Source organism: Lampetra fluviatilis, chromosome 22, assembly GCF_964198595.1.
Source record: "Lampetra fluviatilis chromosome 22, kcLamFluv1.1, whole genome shotgun sequence".
Lineage (NCBI taxonomy): Eukaryota > Metazoa > Chordata > Hyperoartia > Petromyzontiformes > Petromyzontidae > Lampetra > Lampetra fluviatilis.
The window spans coordinates 1,367,501-1,380,000 of NC_136296.1; the positions used below are offsets into that span (position 1 = coordinate 1,367,501).

Consider the following 12,500-nt stretch of genomic DNA (forward strand, 5'->3'; position numbering starts at 1 on the left):
AGGAGTCGCCCGTGGCGTTCAGGGGTGCGGTGCTGGAGCTGGCCATGGCAGCTTATCCTGAGACGCCACAGGACCTGCTTGAGCCTCTCATATTAGGGAAAATGTTGGAGTTGTCTCGGGATCTAGGGATCCCCATGCCTGTGTGTGGGCATGAGAAGCTAACTTCCCGGATGGCTGCTAAGTGTCTCGATGCGCAATTCAACCTCCGTCGCTGGAAACAAGTGACGGCGTGGACGGGGGGGCCCGTCAAAGAAGGGGATGCGCTGGGGTGGGACCCTGCGCAGGCCGTCTATGTTCCGGATGACCGGGGCCCTCAACAACTGACGGCCGCCTCCGCTCCATGGACGGGACGCGGCGGGCCAAGACCGCGCGCGATGCTACCAGAACGGGGCCGTCAGGAGGCGAGGCCTGCGCTTCGGCGCAACGAGGCCGAATGTTTCCGCTGCGGGCGTAGGGGCCACTACGCCAGAGACTGCTGGGCCCGCTTCCCGGCTCCGCCGCAGCAGGAGGCCTCGGCACCGGTCAAGTCGGCTAAAGATCCTCCGAAACAGGCATGTCGGCACGCACCAGACACTCGGCAAGGCTTTCCACCTCACCCACCACCTGTGTTGCGCGATCCTATTGTTGTTGTTAAAGAAAGGCCATCGACGGGGCCTTGTCATTCAGTTACGCAGTGGCGCAAATTGGCACGGAGAGTTGTCGCGGCCGCTACGGGTTCGTCCACTGTACCGGGGTCCATACAAGGTGTGGACGTGCGCATTTTGGTCGACTCGGGGGCGTCTGCGACTATTATATCGGATGTCATTTTCCATCTGTTGGGCATTCCGTCGGGGGCTGTGCGTCCGGTTTATGGGTCGTGCGTCGCTGCGAACGGGGGTAGCATGGGCATCGTGGGTCAGGTGGATGCTAAGATATCTATTGGGGATGTGTCGGCCTCGGGTGTTGTGTTGATATCGAGATCTTTGGCGGTTCCTTGTTTGTTAGGCACCGATTTTTTGGCTAAGATGCCCATTTTGATCAAAATCAATGAGAATTGTATTGAACTGCCGGGGGGCCGTCAAATCTCGTTTCTGCCGTCGCCCTGGGGGCGACCTGCTTCGGCCGTACAAGTGCAGGCGCTGTCCGTCGCATCTGTGGACATTCCACCTGGTACACAGATGCTTATACCCTTGCGGTATCGGAAGCCCCTGCCTGATCGGCTAGGAGCAGTAGGGGTCTTGTTGTCACCGTCCGCCACGATAACAACCGGGTTGGCGTTAGTGGGGGCACAGACCATCGTCCGGCCGGATCAATTACCGTTTTTACAGGTGCTTAATGCGGGGGGAGAAAACGTCCGTGTCCCGGCCGGTACGGTTGTGGCACATGCCACTACGGCGTTTGCGACCCATGATTGTCCACATGGCCGGGGAGTTGTTGCTGGGGTTTCCGAGCCAAGGAGTTCGGATGATCGTTGGGTTGCTCAATTATGTGACGAAAATTCTTCCCTGTCCATGGAGCAACGTGGTGCGCTGCGTAAATTGTTGTTGACATATTCCGATGTGTTCAGCTCCGATGATTTGGATTTGGGCCGCACTTCCTTGCTTTACCATCACATTGAGACGGGCGATGCTGCCCCTATTCGATTAAATTCGCATCGGATGAGTCCTGCGGAGCGAGAACACGTACGGGGGGCAGTGGAAGACATGTTGGCTGCGGACATTATATCGCCATCTAACAGCCCATGGGGCGCTCCAGTCGTCTTGGTTAAGAAGAAGGATGGCAAATTGCGATTTTGTGTTGATTTCCGCAAATTGAATAAGATATCGGTGGCAGATGCGTACCCCCTGCCGCGTATGGATGACTCCCTCGACGCATTGTCGGGGGCTAAGTTCTTTTCCACACTGGACCTCTCTTCGGGATTTTGGCAGCTTCCCCTTGACGAGTCCTCACGGGAGAAAACCGCTTTCCGTACGCCGCAGGGGTTATTTCAATTCAACTGTCTCCCGATGGGATTGAATGCGGCCCCTGCTACATTTCAAAGATTGATGGAGCTCGTTTTGACGGGGTTGCAGTGGGAGACATGTCTTATATATTTGGACGATATCATTGTCTTCAGCCGCACATTCGATGAACATTTGACGCGGCTGGAGACAGTGTTCACGAGGATGCGTTCTGCCAAATTGAAATTCAAACCAAAGAAATGTCACCTACTGCAACGGTCCGTCCGCTATTTGGGGCACATTGTGAGCGCTGAGGGAGTGTCCACGGATCCGGAAAAGACGGCGTGCGTCCGGGATTGGCCGACTCCGGCCACCGTGGGGGATGTTCGGCGGTTTTTGGGATTTGCCTCGTATTACCGAAGATTCGTGCCGGGTTTTGCGACGATTGCGAGGCCTTTGCATCTCCTTACGGGTAAAGGACGGAAGTTTGGTTGGGGACAGCCGGAGGAGGCGGCCTTTCGGAGTCTGCGTGATCTATTGGCCACGGCCCCAACATTGGATTATCCCGATTTCGATCACCCATTCATTCTTGATACGGACGCGAGTGACACAGGTATTGGGGCGGTGTTATCACAGTCTAAAGGGGGTGTAGAGCGTGTCGTGGCGTATGGTAGCCGAGTCTTGTCTCCTGCGGAAACCCGCTACTGTGTCACTCGCAGAGAACTATTGGCGGTTGTTTTTTTCCTACGGCAATTTCGACCATACCTCTACGGTCGTTCTTTTATTGTGCGTACGGATCATGCGGCCTTGCAATATGCCCTTAAAATTGACCAGCCATCCGGACAGTTGGCACGTTGGTTGGACACGCTACAGGAATTTTCCTTCCAAATTCAACATCGGAAGGGTGTGCGCCATGCGAACGCTGACGCACTTTCCAGATTACCGCGGCGCGCCCCTTGTAAATGTGAGTCGGGGACGCATAGGTGTTCGCCGATTCCAAACCCCCCTCAGCCGCTCACGTTGGCCGTCGAGAAGTCGGACACTCCGATGGAACCGGGACCGGCTGACGGGGTTTTGAATCTGCCGCGGTCTGTCTGGATCCGGGAACAGATGATGGATGAGTCATTGGTGTCCTTGCGGAAGCGGTCTGCTAAGGACAATGGGAGTCCGAGTACGGCTGTGGGGCCGCAAACCGCTCTCCGAGATGGTCTGCTTATGTGGCGGGAGGGGTTCCAGGAACGTTGGCGCCTGGTGGTACCAACGTCCTTGCGGTTCGAGTTGATTAGAACCCTCCATTGTGACACTCTCTTACATTTAGGGGTGCAGAAGACCTTGTTGACGTTGCAACGTCATTATTTTTGGCACGGCATGGCGACAGATGTCGTAGGGCACGTGCGCGCGTGCCCTGCGTGTGCACAACGTAAGCCGCCGAAACATCCTTACGTGCCGCCTCTCCAGTCGATTCAGGTGTCTCGAGTCAATGAATTGGTGGCACTGGACATATTGGGACCTTTTCCACCATCGGCGAGGGGTAATAAATATTTGCTGGTAGGGGTTGAGTACCTCTCCCGTTGGCCGATGGCCTGGCCGTTGCCTGATCAGTCGGCCGCGGCCATTACCGACGCCTTTTTGTTTGGGTATATTATGGATAAGGGGGCGCCTGAGAGACTCCTCACGGACCAGGGCAGGAATTTCTCTTCTAAATTATTGGCGGAAGTGTGCGCGGGCCTTGGGACTAAGAAAGTACGGACATCCCCATACCATCCGCAGACGGATGGTATGGTTGAACGGCTGAACAGGACATTGTCTGCCATGCTTTGCCATACCGTGAGTGAACAACAATCAGATTGGGATCTGCACATCCCCGGGGTGCTTTCGGCGTACAGGATGACGCCTCATGCGGCTACGGGATATTCGCCGTTTTACCTTATGTATGGTCGGGAAAACGTGCCGCCGGTGGATGTGCAATTGGGAACTGGGGTGAAGGGACCTCGGAAACCACTTCCTGAATACATTCAGGACACGGTTCGCCGATTCACGGAGGCGCGGGAGAATGCCCGCGTGGCTACGGCCAAAGCCCAGGCCCGGAACGAGCGATATGCGCGACGGTCTGAGGGGGAGTGCCCTTGGAAGGTTGGGGACCTAGCCTGGCTTCATTGTCCACAGGTACGTCCGGGGACCTCGCCGAAATTGCACAAACCCTGGCATGGTCCCGTACGCCTCATTGCGGTTCCCAACCCACAGACAGCACGCGTCCAGATTGGGTCTCGTCGCTGGGTTGTGCATACGTCGCGCTTGAAACCATATGTTGCTCCCTTACATGATGCGTCATCCCCCAATGTTGCCTTGCCGGGGTCTGTTGCTGCTGACTCTCCCCTGCCTGCGTCCATTGATTTTGCTAGAGCGCCTGTCGTACCTGTTCCAGACAGGCCGGCCGTGACATTGCGGGGGACGAGGGGCCCTGCTCGGAGGACGCCTGCCAGGTCTGCGGGACCTTCGAGCCCTGCAGCCCTTCCGACCCAGCTGCGGGCACGGTCACAGGACAAGCCCAAGACTAACTCTTTAGAGACACGGGACGGCGGTGGACTTCCAGCTGCGACAGGGGGATTACCCCCTGTCGTTCCTCGACTTTCATCGCGTTCCCGTTCTGCGAGTGGGCCGCCGACCGTCCGGGACGGGCCGGCGACCCGCACACGTTCCAAATCGCTTACGTTTCGTTGAGTGTTGTTGTCTTGTTATTTTCTTCTTACAGTTGTATTTATTGCATGCTTTTGTACGATCGTTGATGTTGATTGCGTTGTTGTTGTTCTTGCTGTTACATTATATGCTTAGTGTCCTTTAGGGGGGGAAGCTCGGTTCGCCGCATTACGATTTGCTATTGGTCAGCCGAGGTCGGCTGGGATTTTTCTACGGGGGAGGGTGGTGTAATGCGGGCGTAAGCGACCTTCCGGAGGTGACGTCACGGGGGGTGGAGTCATGTGACGTGGGGGTAAGGTTCGGGGCTTTAAGCGGGTAAACCGGAAGGGGAAGGCAGTCGGGGTGTGAGCGGAAAAGAGTGAGGCCACGCGGGCAAGTGTGGAGAAGGGGGGGCGCCGACGGCGATCGGGAGCCAACCCCGAAGATAAGAGGAAGCTGCGGAGTGGTGTGCAGCTGAGGAGGAGACAGCCAGGAGGGCTGCTTGTTAGAGGCAGCGGTGTGGCTGCCAGGAGGAGCTGCGGAGAGAGAGAGAGAGAGCAAGAAGCTGGGAGAGCTGCGGAGGGAGAAGAGCAGCAGCGAATACAGCCAAGGGGGGCTGTGTGAGAGAAACAGCAGCGGAGCTGCTGTTGTGGATCGGGCCGACATTGGAGTCAGCACCGTGGAGAAGCTACGGAGTAAAGACAGCCGTGTGGGTGTACAGCACGGACCGAATAATAAAGGACACTGAGCCAGACATCGTGGTCCAGTCGTTTTTACACAAGTACTAACCAGGCTCGACCCTGCTTAGCTTCCGAGATCAGACGAGATCGGGCGCATTCAGGGTGATATGGTCGTAGGCCATACTTGCAGAGACCTGACGCACATTCATTTGTAAAAATCAAGATTCAACTCTACTGCGGGAGGTCAACACTCATGAAAACGTTTATTCTGGACTCCTGGTTGAGCCCCGAAAGAGTTGCATTAAACCGTATTTTACAAGAAAATCTTGATCCCAATGCAGTACACCATATCCGCGTGCAATTGGCAGGTGAACTGACTGGGTGAATTGAAGAGTAAAACGCGAACCCATCCAGACACGAAAATGCAAAAGCCTACAACACCTGGTATTCCCAGGCAGTCTTCCATCCAAGTACTCACCAGGCTCGACCCTGCTTAGCTTCCAAGATCAGACGAGATCGGGCGCATTCGGGGTGATATTGTCGTAGGCCATACTTGCAGAGACCTGACGCACATTCATATGTTAAAATCAAGATTCAACTCTACTGCGGGAGGTCAACACTCATGAAAACGTTTATTCTGGACTCCTGGTTGAGCCCCGAAAGAGTGGCATTAAACGGTCTTTTACAAGAAAATCTTGATCCCAATGCAGTACACCATATCCGCGTGCAATTGGCAGGTGAACTGACTGGGTGAATTGAAGAGTAAAACGCGACCCATCCAGATACGAAAATGCAAAAGCCTACAACACCTGGTATTCCCAGGCAGTCTCCCATCCAAGTACTAACCAGGCTCGACCCTGCTTAGCTTCCGAGATCAGAGGAGATCGGGCGCATTCAGGGTGATATGGTCGTAGACCATACTTGCAGAGACCTGACGCACATACATATGTAAAAATCAAGATTCAACTCTACTGCGGGAGGTCAACACTCATGAAAACGTTTACTCTGGACTCCTGGTTGAGACCCGAAAGAGTGGCATTAAACGGTCTTTTACAAGAAAATCTTGATCCCAATGCAGTACAACCATATCCACGTGCAATTGGCAGGTGAACTGACTGGGTGAATTGAAGAGTAAAACGCGACCCATCCAGATGCGAGAATGCAAAAGCCTACAACACCGGGTATTTCCAGGCAGTCTCCCATCCAAGTACTAACCTGGCTCGACCCTGCTTAGTTTTACGAGATCATAGGAGATCGGGCGCATTCAGGGTGATATGGTCGTAGGCCATACTTGCAGAGACCTGACGCACATTCATATGTTAAAATCAAGATTCAACTCTACTGCGGGAGGTCAACACTCATGAAAACGTTTATTCTGGACTCCTGGTTGAGCCCCGAAAGAGTTGCATTAAACCGTATTTTACAAGAAAATCTTGATCCCAATGCAGTACACCATATCCGCGTGCAATTGGCAGGTGAACTGACTGGGTGAATTGAAGAGTAAAACGCGAACCCATCCAGATACGAAAATGCAAAAGCCTACAACACCTGGTATTCCCAGGCAGTCTTCCATCCAAGTACTCACCAGGCTCGACCCTGCTTAGCTTCCAAGATCAGACGAGATCGGGCGCATTCGGGGTGATATTGTCGTAGGCCATACTTGCAGAGACCTGACGCACATTCATATGTTAAAATCAAGATTCAACTCTACTGCGGGAGGTCAACACTCATGAAAACGTTTATTCTGGACTCCTGGTTGAGCCCCGAAAGAGTGGCATTAAACGGTCTTTTACAAGAAAATCTTGATCCCAATGCAGTACACCATATCCGCGTGCAATTGGCAGGTGAACTGACTGGGTGAATTGAAGAGTAAAACGCGACCCATCCAGATACGAAAATGCAAAAGCCTACAACACCTGGTATTCCCAGGCAGTCTCCCATCCAAGTACTAGCCAGGCTCGACCCTGCTTAGCTTCCGAGATCAGACGAGATCGGGCGCATTCAGGGTGATATGGTCGTAGGCCATACTTGCAGAGACCTGACGCACATTCATTTGTAAAAATCAAGATTCAACTCTACTGCAGGAGGTCAATACTCATGAAAACGTTTATTCTGGACTCCTGGTTGAGCCCCGAAAGAGTGGCATTAAACGGTCTTTTACAAAAAAATCTTGATCCCAATGCAGTACACCATATCCGCGTGCAATTGGCAGGTGAACTGACTGGGTGAATTGAAGAGTAAAACGCGACCCATCCAGATACGAAAATGCAAAAGCCTACAACACCTGGTATTCCCAGGCAGTCTCCCATCCAAATACTAACCAGGCTCGACCCTGCTTAGCTTCCGAGATCAGACGAGATCGGTCGCATTCAGGGTGATATGGTCGTAGGCCATACTTGCAGAAACCTGACGATCATTCACATGTAAAAATCAAGATTCAACTCTACTGCGGGAGGTCAACACTCATGAAACGTTTATTCTGGACTCCTGGTTGAGTCCCGAAAGAGTGGCATTAAACGGTCTTTTACAATAAAATCTTGATCCCAATGCAGTACACCATATCCACGTGCAATTGGCAGGTGAACTGACTGGGTGAATTGAAGAGTTAAACGCGACCCATCAAGATGCGAGAATGCAAAAGCCAACAACACCTGGTATTCCCAGGCAGTCTCCCATCCAAGTACTAACCTGGCTCGACCCTGCTTAGTTTTCGAGATCAAAGGAGATCGGGCGCATTCAGGGTGATATGGTCGTAGGCCATACTTGCAGAAACCTGACGCACATTCATATGTTAAAATCAAGATTCAACTCTACTGCGGGAGGTCAACACTCATGAAAACGTTTATTCTGGACTCCTGGTTGAGCCCCGAAAGAGTGGCATTAAACCGTCTTTTACAAGAAAATCTTGATCCCAATGTAGTACACCATATCCACGTGCAATTAGCAGGTGAACTGACTGGGTGAATTGAAGAGTAAAACACGACCCATCCAAATGCGAAAATGCAAAAGCCTACAACACCTGGTATTCCCAGGCAGTCTCCCATCCAAGTACTAACCAGGCTCGACCCTTCTTAGCTTCTGAAATCAGGCGCATTCAGGGTGATATGGTTCTAGGCCAAACTTGCAGAGACCTGACGCACATTCATATGTAAAAATCAAAATTCAACTCTACTGCGGGAGGTCAACACTCATGAAAACGTTTATTCTGGACTCCTGGTTGAGCCCCGAAAGAGTGGCATTAAACGGTCTTTTACAATAAAATCTTGATCCCAATGTAGTACACCATATCCGCGTGCAATTGGCAGGTGAACTGACTGGGTGAATTGAAGAGTAAAACACGACCCATCCAGATGCGAAAATGCAAAAGCCTACAACACCTGGTATTCCCAGGCAGTCTCCCATCCAAGTACTAACCAGGCTCGACCCTGCTTAGCTTCCGAGATAAGACGAGATCGGGCGCCTTCAGGGTGATATGGTCGTAGGCCATACTTGCAGAGACCTGACGCACATGCATTTGTTAAAATCAAGATTAAACTCTACTGCGGGAGGTCAACACTCATGAAAACGTTTATTCTGGATTCCTGGTTCAGCCCCGAAAGAGTTCCATTAAACGGTCTTTTACAAGAAAATCTTGATCCCAATGCAGTACACCATATCCGCGTGCAATTGGCAGGTGAACTGACTGGGTGAATTGAAGAGTAAAACGCGACCCATCCAGATACGAAAATGCAAAAGCCTACAACACCTGGTATTCCCAGGCAGTCTTCCATCCAAGTACTCACCAGGCTCGACCCTGCTTAGCTTCCAAGATCAGACGAGATCGGGCGCATTCAGGGTGATATGGTCGTAGGCCATACTTGCAGAGACCTGACGCACATTCATTTGTAAAAATCAAGATTCAACTCTACTGCAGGAGGTCAACACTCATGAAAACGTTTATTCTGGACTCCTGGTTGAGCCCCGAAAGAGTGCCATTAAACGGTCTTTTACAATAAAATCTTGATCCCAATGCAGTACACCATATCCACGTGCAATTGGCAGGTGAACTGACTGGGTGAATTGAAGAGTAAAACACGACCCATCCAGATACGAAAATGCAAAAGCCTACAACACCTGGTATTCCCAGGCAGTCTTCCATCCAAGTACTCACCAGGCTCGACACTGCTTAGCTTCCAAGATCAGACGAGATCGTGCGCATTCAGGGTGATATTGTCGTAGGCCATTCTTGCAGAGACCTGACGCACATTCATATGTTAAAATCAAGATTCAACTCAACTGCGGGAGGTCAACACTCATGAAAACGTTTATTCTGGACTCCTGGTTGAGCCCCGAAAGAGTGGCATTAAACGGTCTTTTACAAGAAAATCTTGATCCCAATGTAGTACACCATATCCGCGTGCAATTGGCAGGTGAACTGACTGGGTGAATTGAAGAGTAAAACGCGACCCATCCAGATGCGAGAATGCAAAAGCCTACAACACCTGGTATTCCCATGCAGTCTTCCATCCAAGTACTAACCTGGCTCGACCCTGCTTAGTTTTCGAGATCAAAGGAGATCGGGCGCATTCAGGGTGATATGGTCGTAGGCCATACTTGCAGAGAGCTGACGCACATTCATATGTTAAAATCAAGATTCAACTCTACTGCGGGAGGTCAACACTCATGAAAACGTTTATTCTGGACTCCTGGTTGAGCCCCGAAAGAGTGGCATTAAACGGTCTTTTACAAGAAAATATTGATCCCAATGCAGTACACCATATCCGCGTGCAATTGGCAGGTGAACTGACTGGGTGAATTGAAAAGTAAAACGCGACCCATCCAGATACGAAAATGCAAAAGCCTACAACACCTGGTATTCCCAGGCAGTCTCCCATCCAAGTACTAACCAGGCTCGACCCTGCTTAGCTTCCGAGATCAGACGAGATCGGGCACATTCAGTGTGATATGGTCGTAGGCCATACTTGCAGAGACCTGACGCACATACATATGTAAAAATCAAGATTCAACTCTACTTCGGGAGGTCAACACTCATGAAAACGTTTATTCTGGACTCCTGGTTGAGCCCCGAAAGAGTGGCATTAAACGGTCTTTTACAAGAAAATCTTGATCCCAATGCAGTACACCATATCCGCGTGCAATTGGCAGGTGAACTGACTGGGTGAATTGAAGAGTAAAACGCGACCCATCCAGATACGAAAATGCAAAAGCCTACAACACCTGGTATTCCCAGGCAGTCTCCCATCCAAGTACTAACCAGGCTCGACCCTGCTTAGCTTCCGAGATCAGGCGCATTCAGGGTGATATGGTCGTAGGCAATACTTGCAAAGACCTGACGCACATTCATATGTTAAAATCAAGATTCAACTCTACTGCGGGAGGTCAACACTCATGAAAACGTTTATTCTGGACTCCTGGTTGAGCCCCGAAAGAGTGGCATTAAACGGTCTTTTACAAGAAAATATTGATCCCAATGCAGTACACCATATCCGCGTGCAATTGGCAGGTGAACTGACTGGGTGAATTGAAGAGTTAAACGCGACCCATCCAGATGCGAGAATGCAAAAGCCAACAACACCTGGTTTTCCCAGGCAGTCTCCCATCCAAGTACTAACCTGGCTCGACCCTGCTTAGTTTTCGAGATCAAAGGAGATCGGGCGCATTCAGGGTGATATGGTCGTAGGCCATACTTGCAGAAACCTGACGCACATTCATATGTTAAAATCAAGATTCAACTCTACTGCGGGAGGTCAACACTCATGAAAACGTTTATTCTGGACTCCTGGTTGAGCCCCGAAAGAGTGGCATTAAACGGTCTTTTACAATAAAATCTTGATCCCAATGTAGTACACCATATCCGCGTGCAATTGGCAGGTGAACTGACTGGGTGAATTGAAGAGTAAAACACGACCCATCCAGATGCGAAAATGCAAAAGCCTACAACACCTGGTATTCCCAGGCAGTCTCCCATTCAAGTACTAACCAGGCTCGACCCTGCTTAGCTTCCGAGATAAGACGAGATCGGGCGCCTTCAGGGTGATATGGTCGTAGGCCATACTTGCAGAGACCTGACGCACATGCATTTGTTAAAATCAAGATTAAACTCTACTGCGGGAGGTCAACACTCATGAAAACGTTTATTCTGGATTCCTGGTTCAGCCCCGAAAGAGTTGCATTAAACGGTCTTTTACAAGAAAATCTTGATCCCAATGCAGTACACCATATCCACGTGCAATTGGCAGGTGAACTGACTGGGTGAATTGAAGAGTTAAACGCGACCCATCCAGATGCGAAAATGCAAAAGCCTACAACACCTGGTATTCCCATGCAGTCTTCCATCCAAGTACTAACCTGGCTCGACCCTGCTTAGTTTTCGAGATCAAAGGAGATCGGGCGCATTCAGGGTGATATGGTCGTAGGCCATACTTGCAGAGACCTGACGCACATTCATATGTTAAAATCAAGATTCAACTCTACTGCGGGAGGTCAACACTCATGAAAACGTTTATTCTGGACTCCTGGTTGAGCCCCGAAAGAGTGGCATTAAACGGTCTTTTACAAGAAAATCTTGATCCCAATGTAGTACACCATATCCACGTGCAATTAGCAGGTGAACTGACAGGGTGAATTGAAGAGTAAAACACGACCCATCCAAATGCGAAAATGCAAAAGCCTACAACACCTGGTATTCCCAGGCAGTCTCCCATCCAAGTACTAACCAGGCTCGACCCTTCTTAGCTTCTGAAATCAGGCGCATTCAGGGTGATATGGTCGTAGGCCATACTTGCAGAGAGCTGACGCACATTCATATGTTAAAATCAAGATTCAACTCTACTGCGGGAGGTCAACACTCATGAAAACGTTTATTCTGGACTCCTAGTTGAGCCCCGAAAGAGTGGCATTAAACGGTCTTTTACAAGAAAATATTGATCCTAATGCAGTACACCATATCCGCGTGCAATTGGCAGGTGAACTGACTGGGTGAATTGAAGAGTAAAACGCGACCCATCCAGATACGAAAATGCAAAAGCCTACAACACCTGGTATTCCCAGGCAGTCTCCCATCCAAGTACTAACCAGGCTCGACCCTGCTTAGCTTCCGAGATCAGACGAGATCGGGCGCATTCAGGGTGATATGGTCGTAGGCCATACTTGCAGAGACCTGACGCACATACATATGTAAAAATCAAGATTCAACTCTACTGCGGGAGGTCAACACTCATGAAAA

At 50.9% G+C, this 12,500-nt stretch overlaps 14 non-coding genes and 5 pseudogenes across 14 annotated transcripts; all 19 read right to left on the minus strand.

Moving 5' to 3' along the window:
• Nucleotides 1-5,704: 5,704 nt before the first annotated feature.
• LOC144939480 (5S ribosomal RNA) lies at nt 5,705-5,823 on the minus strand. The gene has a single exon (XR_013638655.1). It is a non-coding gene; the product is annotated as a 5S ribosomal RNA (ribosomal RNA).
• A 249-nt stretch (nt 5,824-6,072) lies between these two features.
• LOC144940540 (5S ribosomal RNA) lies at nt 6,073-6,191 on the minus strand. Its single transcript, XR_013639106.1, has one exon. It is a non-coding gene; the product is annotated as a 5S ribosomal RNA (ribosomal RNA).
• A 250-nt stretch (nt 6,192-6,441) lies between these two features.
• On the minus strand, nt 6,442-6,561 carry LOC144939853 (5S ribosomal RNA; annotated as a pseudogene).
• Nucleotides 6,562-6,811: 250 nt separating this feature from the next.
• Nucleotides 6,812-6,930, minus strand: LOC144939481 (5S ribosomal RNA). The gene has a single exon (XR_013638656.1). It is a non-coding gene; the product is annotated as a 5S ribosomal RNA (ribosomal RNA).
• Nucleotides 6,931-7,179: 249 nt separating this feature from the next.
• LOC144940361 (5S ribosomal RNA) lies at nt 7,180-7,298 on the minus strand. The gene has a single exon (XR_013638936.1). It is a non-coding gene; the product is annotated as a 5S ribosomal RNA (ribosomal RNA).
• Nucleotides 7,299-7,547: 249 nt separating this feature from the next.
• Nucleotides 7,548-7,666, minus strand: LOC144938960 (5S ribosomal RNA). Its single transcript, XR_013638164.1, has one exon. It is a non-coding gene; the product is annotated as a 5S ribosomal RNA (ribosomal RNA).
• Nucleotides 7,667-7,914: 248 nt separating this feature from the next.
• Nucleotides 7,915-8,033, minus strand: LOC144939404 (5S ribosomal RNA). The gene has a single exon (XR_013638584.1). It is a non-coding gene; the product is annotated as a 5S ribosomal RNA (ribosomal RNA).
• Nucleotides 8,034-8,282: 249 nt separating this feature from the next.
• LOC144940065 (5S ribosomal RNA) lies at nt 8,283-8,391 on the minus strand (annotated as a pseudogene).
• Nucleotides 8,392-8,640: 249 nt separating this feature from the next.
• LOC144939087 (5S ribosomal RNA) lies at nt 8,641-8,759 on the minus strand. Its single transcript, XR_013638284.1, has one exon. It is a non-coding gene; the product is annotated as a 5S ribosomal RNA (ribosomal RNA).
• A 249-nt stretch (nt 8,760-9,008) lies between these two features.
• LOC144939106 (5S ribosomal RNA) lies at nt 9,009-9,127 on the minus strand. The gene has a single exon (XR_013638302.1). It is a non-coding gene; the product is annotated as a 5S ribosomal RNA (ribosomal RNA).
• Nucleotides 9,128-9,376: 249 nt separating this feature from the next.
• On the minus strand, nt 9,377-9,495 carry LOC144939777 (5S ribosomal RNA; annotated as a pseudogene).
• Nucleotides 9,496-9,744: 249 nt separating this feature from the next.
• LOC144939447 (5S ribosomal RNA) lies at nt 9,745-9,863 on the minus strand. Its single transcript, XR_013638624.1, has one exon. It is a non-coding gene; the product is annotated as a 5S ribosomal RNA (ribosomal RNA).
• A 249-nt stretch (nt 9,864-10,112) lies between these two features.
• Nucleotides 10,113-10,231, minus strand: LOC144938827 (5S ribosomal RNA). The gene has a single exon (XR_013638035.1). It is a non-coding gene; the product is annotated as a 5S ribosomal RNA (ribosomal RNA).
• A 249-nt stretch (nt 10,232-10,480) lies between these two features.
• LOC144939701 (5S ribosomal RNA) lies at nt 10,481-10,589 on the minus strand (annotated as a pseudogene).
• A 249-nt stretch (nt 10,590-10,838) lies between these two features.
• LOC144939423 (5S ribosomal RNA) lies at nt 10,839-10,957 on the minus strand. Its single transcript, XR_013638602.1, has one exon. It is a non-coding gene; the product is annotated as a 5S ribosomal RNA (ribosomal RNA).
• A 249-nt stretch (nt 10,958-11,206) lies between these two features.
• Nucleotides 11,207-11,325, minus strand: LOC144939210 (5S ribosomal RNA). The gene has a single exon (XR_013638402.1). It is a non-coding gene; the product is annotated as a 5S ribosomal RNA (ribosomal RNA).
• Nucleotides 11,326-11,574: 249 nt separating this feature from the next.
• LOC144939448 (5S ribosomal RNA) lies at nt 11,575-11,693 on the minus strand. Its single transcript, XR_013638625.1, has one exon. It is a non-coding gene; the product is annotated as a 5S ribosomal RNA (ribosomal RNA).
• Nucleotides 11,694-11,942: 249 nt separating this feature from the next.
• LOC144939936 (5S ribosomal RNA) lies at nt 11,943-12,051 on the minus strand (annotated as a pseudogene).
• Nucleotides 12,052-12,300: 249 nt separating this feature from the next.
• LOC144940304 (5S ribosomal RNA) lies at nt 12,301-12,419 on the minus strand. Its single transcript, XR_013638881.1, has one exon. It is a non-coding gene; the product is annotated as a 5S ribosomal RNA (ribosomal RNA).
• Between the last annotated feature and the right edge of the window lie 81 nt (nt 12,420-12,500).